The following is an 11,185-nucleotide window of genomic DNA, read 5'->3' on the forward strand; positions in this document are numbered from 1 at the left end:
TAAGAATAACAGACATAGAGGGGGGAGAAAGGGAAGGAGGGGGGCTGCTAGTGCTTACAGATGATGGAGAACACCCACAGATGCTAAATCTGGAAAAAAAGGACACCGTTTATAAGGCAGCACAAATAAACGCCTTGCCTTTCAACAGTCCATTTGAAGTTCACTGCCAGTGCAAACCTGCGCGAGATCAATCTGCCTCTCCGGAGGGATAAAAGCAAAAAGGCCCCATTTCAACAAGCCTCTCCAGAGACAGACCCCTATTCATACGGACTCTGAATGCCTTAGTTGTTGCCAACCACGCGGTTTGTCACTCGGTGAAAAGGAGTTTTTGAAAAGAACTTGCCGGGGATGAAGGATCTATGGCTCAGGTCCACTGTTCAGCTGGTGTTTGTCTGTTTAGTTACTTGATAGCGAAAAGACAAAACCATTTGTCATTGTTCCTGGATCCTTAACTGCACTCACTCATCCATCTCACAGCTCAAACACAATGAGATGGCAGTTAGCTCAGACGATGCATTAGAGCCTGGGAGAGAGGCTGAAGAGCACAGTGAAAGTGCTAGTCATAGCTTTCTATTCTACTTTAAAGCTTCCAAATAGCCACCATAAACTCATCACATAATACAGACCCAAGAGTCGTAACAAAAATTATGGTGGTGTTGGTCTTATAAAATGTCTTATTGTTTGGTAATTGCCTTTGGTTTCAATCATAGCTGGATCACTATGTAGGCTTTGTCTGATGAGTGGAGATGTACACCTCTCTTTGTTCATGTACTATTTCTGGTCATTTGGCTTCTAAACCCTTAATTGATGGATGGATGGATGGAACCCTTGAAGACAAAAAATGGAAAAATACTCTGTCCGGTATCGTCTCCCCCAAAGGTCTGATTGGTGAGGAGCTGCTGAGATGGTCATCCTTCCATCCTTCCATCCTTCCAGCAGCTCCTCCATCTCCACAGACTTGTGAGGCTCTGTTATAGCGATCATTGGGGTCTTGGTACCCCACTGAGTGAGGCCCATCGTGCCCAGTTACTCACTTTGGCCAGACTACAGGAAGTGTCCTGGTGATTTCAAACTTCCTTGTCAAAGACATTTAGTGCCACTCTTCCTGGAAACACCCAAAGCTTCTTGGATGTCATGATTTGTTACTTTTCTGTCACTCAGAGTGATTTATGAACCTTATACCTACACACAGGTGAGGGCTTTTGTAAAGTCAATATTTCATAGGAAGAGCATGATGACTTTCTAGCCACATCTCAATATAATTCAAGCAAAGACAACAGCAAAGGGATTGAAGTATCAAAATGTGATTTTATGAATTCACAATTAGAAGAAATACAGTACAATAAAGTGTACAAACAGGGTCTGAATCCTGAACAAAACACATTTGTCACACCAATGAGGGAAATTACTGTTGCTTAGATTGAATTAAGGGTGGAGGTGGAAGGCTTGTTTTCCGACAGCACGTCTTATCTTTAGTAAAGAATGACAGACCATTTATCTGTTGCTCGGTACACAGTCAAACACAGGCCAGCCTTTGTGGATTTCTAAGTCTGTGTCAACAGTAAAGTGGAGTCGCAGACTATACTGTTGACTGTACTGTGGGAATGACACAGGACCTGTATTTCAGGGGAATCCCACGGAACAGATGTGAAAACAAAACAGAACTAAATGTGAAAATGGAAGCAAATCAATGCCAATTGCAGCTGAATGCATTCAAAGGAAAACTGGAATTCACACCTGAACATATAAAGCCACAAACTTTGTTTAATGAGGTAACTTCCTCAGCCAAATGGCATATACTGTACTTGAACTAGTGCTCATAGCAAAAAACTGCAAACCCAAAGCTATAAACTTCACCTATCTCAAGTTCAATATTCAGCTTGGGAGCCAGGACATATTCTGCAAGGGGAGCCAAAGTCAACTCACCACAGTGTGGCTCATTCTCAAAAGACTGTGTCACATCTAGATCCATGTCTCCCTCTCAGTCCCCAGTCTGAATTGAGGGAGAAGTGTGCAGGAAAACCTGGATCAACTGTGCTGTTGTGTCTAAATATTAGGAAGGGGCTTTCTCTTACAATCAGCTGACAGAGACAAGTGGTTCGGGACTGGAGGGTATAAAGGCAGATGAATTGTGCAACCACTAGGGGTTGTTGCTGGGAGAAGAGGGGGGCCCCAGAGCAGTGGTGGGGCTCAGCCTCTCTGAGCCTGCAGGACCCCAAGGGAAAAGCCAGTCCAGAGAGCGGAGGACTCTCACGGACAGTTGAGAAATTTTCCCACAATCAAACACACAAACAGAGCTGCACAGGGCAGTGAAAAGACCCCTGTCCACCAAGAGGGAGGGAGGGAGAGTAGAGGGAGGACCAAGAGTTGATAGTTACAATAACATAGCCCAAAGAAATACAGGCCATACCATGAAGATGCGGCACTCCGTGGACAGATACTGCTCTGTGAAGTGGCCCGAGCACGTTTAACCTGTAGGTAACCTTGAGCACATCTCAGAAAGCCAGAAGGCTGCTCTGCATCCACCACATCATTTGGCCAGAGCCACACAGTTCATTGGTAAATGACCTCATTAAGGTAATCTGTTTTCAGCAGAATCCACCACCACAAATACCATCTGTCAGGCATTAAACAGGGTGTCAGACCACTGAGGACATCTGGATTGTTAGTGTTCAGGAGTTTAGGCTAATTTATGGAGGATCTGATCCTGGGAAACCAACAATGCAAGATAAAAACTCAAGGGCTGACTATCCAGGCCAAGTCATTTGTCATGAGTATGGCAATGGGGACCAATTCTACTCAGTCCACAGGCAAAGGAAATTCTCAAGGAGGAACTGGGTGAACTTTGTCAAAACAAAGCCACACGAATGTTGACTTAGATATTGTCTGCCATTAACCACCCAGCCCAACATGTCAAGATAATTAAATCTAAAGCACACAATGACTAGCTCTTTGCAAACAAAATCCATTTCCTAAAGGGCCAGTCAGGCAGTTGATAAAGGTCACGGGTTAAAGGTCAGCTTTGACCACAGACGACTGTGTGTGGAGTCTATTCTCAACAAATCAGCTTCTTTTCACCATCCCAGTCCTTCAGTTGTGACTGTTTAGAGAGAAGAAGAAACAAATCCAGTACTTGGACGCTCAAACCTTTAAGGATACACCTGGCTGATACTGAAAAAATAACCAAGCAGCTGATGGCTTTGTGCTTGGATTCTGCAGTCGAGTGTTCAATCATGTGTCCCATTGACTTTGACCCAAGCCAAACTTGCACACTCTTTCGCCATGTGATTGATGTCCCTCTACTGAAAATCTAAAGGTTACATCTTGAGAAAATGTGGCATGCGAGCCTCCTTTTGGAGTGGGTCGGCAAAAGTCTTCAAACTTCCTTTTATAGAAGTAACCCCCGGAGCTGGATATCATAGCCATTATAAATAAGAAGCTGGAATGCAGAAGGGGAAAAAAATAAACATCCAAGCTGCTGCGTTATCTACACCCAGCTGTGCAGTTTGGAGGCCAATCCTTGGAGATGATGTCACACTGGCATTAAGTTACTGTTAAAATAGCATTCCTGTAATTTGTGTGTACACCAATTCATTCACAGAAAGGCAAGCAAACACTAGTAAATTCAGTCCTTGAATTAAGGTCACCTGACCTCAACTGACACTGTTCCACAAAGCAGCAACTGCATTCAACACTAACTGTCCTATGATGGGGATATCACTGAATGAATTTAGACTTAGATATACTTTATTTATCCCAAGGGAAATCTAAGCATCCAGTAGCAGCTTGAATACAGGGGACAGAAGTTAAAGAAACTGCTGTGTGAGGACAGGCATCTCATTAAACGATCTACTGACAAAGATGAGTCCATGATGTCCATAAACAACTAGGTCCAACCAGAAGATCTTAGAGATTTAAGGGTACTTAAACGAGAAGACCTCAAGGTGCATTTATAGTGAGTCATACCACAAAGCAGGCATCAGTGGAGGAACATCTCCAGGTTCAACTTTTCAACATCAAATCAGAGGCAAAGTGAATGTGAGATGCGGAGGTGAGGGGGGGAAACACACAGCCGGGAGAATACAGGGGACTGACGCACTGGAGATTTGATAAACGATTCCATATGTGCTCCAGATCCCAATTGAAAGAGCTGCTTTGTGCTCAGCGAGGTAGAAGGAGCGCAGGTCCCGAGTTCTGAGAGTGAGGGGTTTTGGTTGCCCGAGTCTCAACCCCTCTCCGTCCTGCAGCCTATTTTGACGGAAGCTAATTGCCTGTGACTACATGGAGACAGGGGGACCGAAACAACCATTGCATTGAGTTAGATGTCTGGGAAGGGGGGGGGGGGGCGCTAAGATTGAGAACAAGCAGGGAGGGGGAGGGGTTGGCTGGGGGTGAGGATGGTGAGCTATCAAGAAGTGAAGATGTATTAGGATGCTCTCAACCTCCATTACCCCCAAATGCTAAATCATTCCCAGTAATGGGGGGGGGGGGGGGGGGCACATTAAAGAGGTAATCTAATGTGAGTATCAGCTCTGTGTGTTTTGATGGAAAAGCCATTCCAGCAGCTATAATGCACACTTCCCACCTTAGCTGTGGCCACACTGCTCTCCCCATAACAATGCAGTGCTAACACACAGTCTGAAATTGCCCCTTAATTTATACCAGTGATGGAAACACTAATCAGGTAGTCAAGGCGCCAGGCTACTGTTTCCAACAACACTACAATGGCATGAGTGTGCAAAACCCCAGCTAACAATATTACACTGTGTAGAACTTGAGGTGTCTATTCTATAATAAAGGTATCTGAGGTTTATTTGATTTTAATTAACCACCTTATTGCATAATACTTTTTTTTTTTTTTTTTTTAATTTGGGTGAGTGTGGCGCGGCTGACAGGAAATGAGAGCGTGGGGACATATTGAGGAGGAGGAGGAAAAAGGAGGGGTGGCTGGAAGAATGCAAAGTGTCCTGCACTGTTTTGTTTCATAGATCCCATTGGAAAAGGAAGTTTCCTCCTTTTAGGAAGAGGTATGACACATGACCTGCTGATGTTGGTTTTACAGGTCAATCAGGGCCAATACATTCATAGCTGCAGCATGATCACACACGCAATAGTGTGTAGACACAGATAGTGGTTCACCTGTGTGACTGACGCTTGGATCCAGATGACAAAACCGTTCACATTTGACCCACACCGTAGCCTGACAAGCCAGACTATATCATTAAAGGGATAGTTCACCCAAAATTGAAATTTCACTCATTATCTCCTCACCCTCATGTCGACTAAGGGCTGGGAGAAGTCAAATTTGGACGATCCAGGGTCTGTCCTCTTCCCAGTTCATCCAAATTTGACGAACCGGGAAGAGGAGCTTCGAGAAGCTTCCGCTACAAAACAAGCTTGAAATATAGACTTATTTAATTTTTTGTCGTCATTGCGTTAAGCCCGCCCAACGACTCTCTAAACAGATAGAGCGCTGTGATTGGTGAACACAAATGGTGTTCGAGACTCAAAAAGTTCCTATGGCTCGTTTCTAGACCCACCTGCGGAGCAAATAGATTTGCTGCCGCTAGGGTGCAGCTAGATTTCTAGGCTAGCCACACCGTACACCTGTAATCACATCTGGTGGCTAATTTATGTTCCGCGCCTTTCTGTGCGTTACAGTGCTTCCAAATCACAGTTGACCTACAACTCAGCGCTGTGTCTGAACACATCCTGCGCAGACCCACACATGGAGCACAGAAGCCGCTGTTGCCCCGCCAACGTCTTCATCTCAGTCCACGTCCGGCCCCCGAGACGTGAGAGCCGTGTGAGGAACAGAAAGTGGTAGTAAATCTCACAGATCTTCAGATTACCGAGCTGAGGTGTCAGCACATGTTCATCAGGATCATATCAAACAGTGCGTCACAGCTGGATGAAGCCCATGCTGATCTGATGCAGCTGATTTGTAGCTCACAGGGGCATTCCTGCTACGCTGCGCTTCCATTCCAACTCATGTTCCTCACAGCAGAGGAGCAGACCAGAGCCTGCTGCAAGCCCTGCACACTCATCCCCTGTGGCTGGGGCTTTTTTTTTTTTTTTTTTACAAAAGCTGACCTCAAGCTATCACTGCAAGTAAAAGAAAAGCTGGAGACTTTGTCTATATGTTTTATTTTTTAGGCAAACACAAAAAAGTTTTAAGACATTTTAATAAAATATTGACCTCTGCTATTTAATCTAGCATTCCTCCGATTACTTACTGTCTAGGAATCTTGCAGACAAGGCTGAAAGGAGAAATAAGGTGAGGTTTTTGAAATAAGACCAAAAGAGCAACACAAAAAGTCAAACATATAAAAACAGCTTTATGATTTGTGTGTGTCTGCGACTATTCTGGTTGTCATGGTTGCTTCTGTGCACATGTACGTTGCGCCTCACTGTAGATTTGACTGCTAGACGTAAATGTACGATTCATGTTACATTACATGAGGCCCATTTTCAGAAGCATCCTTCTTTTCAGAGATTTGGCGCTGCACCCGCACGCCATGCAAGTGTAATTAATGGCGGAAAAATACGACTGCCTCCCGCTGCAAAAACAAATCTGTAAACCAAACCGGTTTCTCCCTCTTTGCTTTTTTTTTTTTTTTTTTCTCATGTACTCATAAACAAAAGTGCGAGAGGTGGGATGATGACCACTTGTGACTGAGGTCTGAGGCGAACCTGAGTCTGGTATAGGATTAAACACTCTCAGCTAATTACTCCCAGAAGCCTTCACTCTGCGCCAGGAGCCCTGTGCAGATACAGTAAGCCAGCACGCTGCAGCGCACAAACAGGGGAGTGGGCTGCTGCTGCTGCTGCTGCTGCTGCTGCTGGGAGGGAGCATGCATGTGCAGTGGCCACTCAGTGTGTTAGTGATGAGTGAAGAGACGACGACTAAGCAAGTTTTATGAGGCGAGCCTGGGACAAAGCCAATGACCTGGATTGTTATTAAGTGAAATGTGATGATCAGTATCTATTGTATATTAAAGGAGACATATTCTGCCCCTTTTCCACAAACTAAAATAGTTCCCAGGTGTCTTAAAGACATGTCTGTGACATGCTTTGGTCAAAATCCCCCAAGGATCACAACTCTTTTCATCCTCTCTAAACAGCCCTGTTCAGAACGGCTGCTTTCAGTGTCTGTCCCTTTAAATGCAAATGAACCACTGCTTGCCCCGCCCCTTCTACTGGTACCAGGTAGGGGTGGGGTTATGCAAATTTGAAAACTAGTTACATCATTGCTAGACAACAGAGGGAGCAACTCATTAAAACCACATGGATTTCAACTTAGGGAGCCTAAAAATTACAGATGTTTTTTTTGTCAGTTCTCACATTTTGGGGGCCGGATATGTTAAAGAGCCATCAAAAGGTGATATTTCCATAATATGTCCCCTTTAAAGTCACATTTGAGCCACTTACTTTGCATTGTTGATATGCATTTAGTGCAAGTCTAAATAAAAGGTGACTCAGGCTCATGCCTCCAGCCCGCCACACCAGATTCCAACCTTACGGCCCCAGCAGGCATGAGCGATTGCCAACCAAAATATCTGGGCTTGGTGGACGTGAGTAAACCTCAACCTCAGTGAGTGGCCGGGAACAATGGTCCTGTCTGTCCCCACTGTTAACAGAGAAGCTAAGAGCCGGGTACATACACACATACACACCAGACCACGTGTGGCCACTCCGATACCTGGAAACACAAGCCACCACGGCCACCCTGAGCTGAGCAGGGCTTCCAGTCATCCTTCCGCCCACACACACACACACACACACACACACACACACACACACACACACACACACACACACACACACACACACACACACACACACACACACACACACACACACACACACACACACACACACACACACACACACACACACACACACACACACACACACACACACACACACACACACACACACACACAGGCAACACAAGCAAAGGTCCTGTACCTTCCGCTCAGTCAGCAGGGACGCAGCCAGAAGCCGAGCACCTCAGCCCAGTGGCCTTGTTACTCTTGGATATCAAACCTATTTTTCTTCCCTCACTCCCCTCTGAAAACATACAGGTAGCTGGATTATGCACTGTAATCAAAACAGTGGACCTAAAAATACTCCGGCCAAATTGCTGGAGCAGCTGCTCTGGTCAGACTTGAGAGTAAACAGACAAATACCCCTGTTTTATATTTATGATTTTACATGCTTGAAGCCCGAGTCTGTGAAAAAGCTTAAAGCGTATTAAAAGCTCAGTTGACTTCGAGCTCTGCTTAGAGATATACAGCCGGCTATAGTGCAGGGCTTTTCAATAAATCCATCCATCGCTGACATCCATTAACACAAGTCTGGGCCTCAGTGGGTAGCCTATTGATGCATGTAAAGTATGTGCATTACACATTGTTAAAAATTCCTCCAGCAGCCTTACATGGACAAATCCTGCAAACCACTTACTCCCAATGGGTTAGCATGATTAAAATGTCATTTCAATGGCATAATCCAGCCCAATCCTTTCACCCATAATCATCTGTTTTATTTATTTTTTCCCCCTCTTTTTTTCTTATTCTTGTGAACTGTGGCCAAACTGTTAAGAATCACCATGGCTTTACTTGCAGCTCCCGAGCAGGGCAGTCGTGATCCAGTAGGAGGAATGTAGCAGATGCTAAGTACTCCTTAAGCAAAGCTGTGTGTGTGTGTGTGTGGGTGAGGAGGAGGGGATGATTTTGTGCTTAGCATGGTGCTGTGTAAAGCCTCAACAACTGGCCAAGAGGACCCAGCGCTGCATCGCTGCCAGATGTTCAGTTAGATTAAATAGCTCTTGATGCCTTCCCATCCCATAAACTGAGCGGCAGCCTGGGTTTTAAGAGGTATGGATGCCCTCAAGAGGGCAAGTATTTACCTTAATTCTACCGATTAGAAAAAAATAGCTGTATATTGTGTTTTTTATGTGGAACCAAACAATTTAGAAACCGGCGTGAAACTCTGAGTAACTGAGCAGATTCTCTTCTCATATTTAGACAGACGTGTGTTTTCTGTTACACACAGACAGGCTGATGTGTGCATGTAAAACATTATAGTCATTCTGATACTGCACAGTCATGTTGATTTATTCAATCTTTCATTATTGAATTAAATCCAGTCTAAATTTAGACTATTTGCATTTCATTTCCTTCTGGAAAAGAAATCAGGAGACTCTCACTTATATAAAATAAAATCATTCATCTGCATTAAAGTGTAAAGTGTAACTGGTGAAGCAGCACATCTTGTCTTGTTTTTCCTTTCCTTCTTGGAGTGAGCCAGCAGTGGAGGGGAAGCAGCGCCCTCTATGGACGGCCCCAGGAACACACCTCTCTCCCTTCAGTCCAGTCAAAGCGCAGCCACCCAACGCCGAGGTCAAATACATCGCGCACCATGTGACCGCAGTCCATCATTAGAAAACACAGTGGGGCTAATACCGAGCGATCACCGCCAGCCTTCTACCGCTACCCTCCGGCCTGACAGGCAGGAGGACGCACGCTGACATGCGCAAACTGCACAGAAATTGACAAATAATACGCGTCTAATGGCGTCAATAACGTGTTATATTTCAGAGGATATTAAACCATGAATCACTTCCCCTTTAATACAAACGCAGTGAGTGGACTGTCAGGCTGCAGATCAGGTGCTGGAGCTCAACTGGCATGTCGAGAGAAAAAACACGCACTCACACACACATATACACACACAGCAGCAGCAGCAGCAGCAGACACCTTCACCCATTTTCCTCATCCACAGAAGAGCTGCTCCGATCTTATTCTGAGATGGGAAATAAAGCCAGGCATCTGACAGCACCGGTCCTCCCATCATGCCCCACTCCTCTCTATCTATCTACCCCTCTCTGATAACGAGCAGCAGACGGCTCCCTCTGCATCCACTGCTGCTGCTGCTGCTGCTGCTGAGCACCATCACCTCCACACCACACCGATCACTGTCAGCTTACCTTCAGCGGCGCTGCGGAGAATCAGTCAGTGCGCGTCAGTTTAGAATAATAATAATAATCCCTTGTCCGTTGTCAGCAGGAGAGAACGAGCAGAAATCAGTGCCTGTGTGTGTGTGTATGTGTGTGAGCGAGGAGCCGCCGCGCCGCGTCCACTGCACGAGCCCGTTCATTCAGCTGAGTGATAGTGGGGGAGTGAAGGAACTGACATGTCGGTCAAAACAGCAGCACCACGCCTCCCCTCTTAAAGCTACCGCGCTCTGCCTCCTTCTCCGTGGTGCGTGTGTGTGTGCGCGTTCATGTGTCTGGAACACACACACACACACAAAATCAGAATCACACAAGCCCCATTTCACACCATCAATAAGAAATGACCTCGCTCACATTTTCATCGCTACCAAATAAATAATCAAACAGGCCCAATAACATGTTGCTGGGTGCAGGTGCTCCTCCCCTGAGAGCAGCTGGAGTTGTGCAATACATTTCTGAAAAGTAATATCATAACCTGTTTATCAGGTGATTATAGGCCACAGCCAGTCCTACCACAGCTATACAGGCATTAGTGTGTCTTCAAACCGAAACACACGACAGATTTCCTGTTTGCGTCTGAAATAAGGTCCAATAAAGTTTTCCCAAACATGAAGCGAAGGTCCCCACTGCCTTCAGCTGCTAAGCATTTAATCCTCTGAAATATGAAGAAACAGTATGGCTGCCTCCTCTGTTCTGATCTCCTTCGCAGCCCGTAATCCTTCATTAATTGCAAATTCTGGGCATCTACTTTGACCTGGGCTCAAACATGGACATCAATACTAATTCCACGTGTTTGTGAGAAGGAATGAAACCCTGCTGTGATGTCGTAGGCATGAGCGTGTGTGAGATAATTCCTCATGGCTGCAAGTCAGTAAACAGGGCAGACAGAGTGTTGCTGAAGTGTATCCGGTGGCCCGGGCTGAACTCCAGGTTTGTGTACGTGTGACGTGACATGGTTAGCTGTTCACACCGTATAGGGACGGTGGCTCACTGTAACTCTGACTGACATCTGTCAGACTGAACAACATGTGTGCACAACACCACATGAGAGCATTTTGTTCAGAGCCTGGCAGGTCATCAAGGCACAACCGGAGCGACAGATTAAGACGACTACATAATTTGCTTTAACAACAAGCCACAACAATTTCAGCCTGGCAACAGAAAATG

The 11,185-nt window shown here is 45.6% G+C and overlaps 1 protein-coding gene across 1 annotated transcript in view; it reads right to left on the minus strand.

Annotated features, from left to right (window-relative positions):
* Positions 1 to 10,153, minus strand: part of daam2 (dishevelled associated activator of morphogenesis 2) — a 123,746-nt gene extending 113,593 nt beyond the window's left edge. Inside the window, exon 1 of the mRNA XM_083998673.1 lies at positions 9,992 to 10,153. The gene's annotated coding sequence lies outside the window, so the exon portion shown is untranslated. The remainder of the gene's footprint in view (positions 1 to 9,991) is intronic.
* Positions 10,154 to 11,185: the final 1,032 nt, after the last annotated feature.

The sequence above is a fragment of the Trachurus trachurus genome (genome assembly GCF_905171665.1).
Source record: "Trachurus trachurus genome assembly, chromosome: 22".
NCBI classification, from domain to species: Eukaryota; Metazoa; Chordata; class Actinopteri; order Carangiformes; family Carangidae; genus Trachurus; species Trachurus trachurus.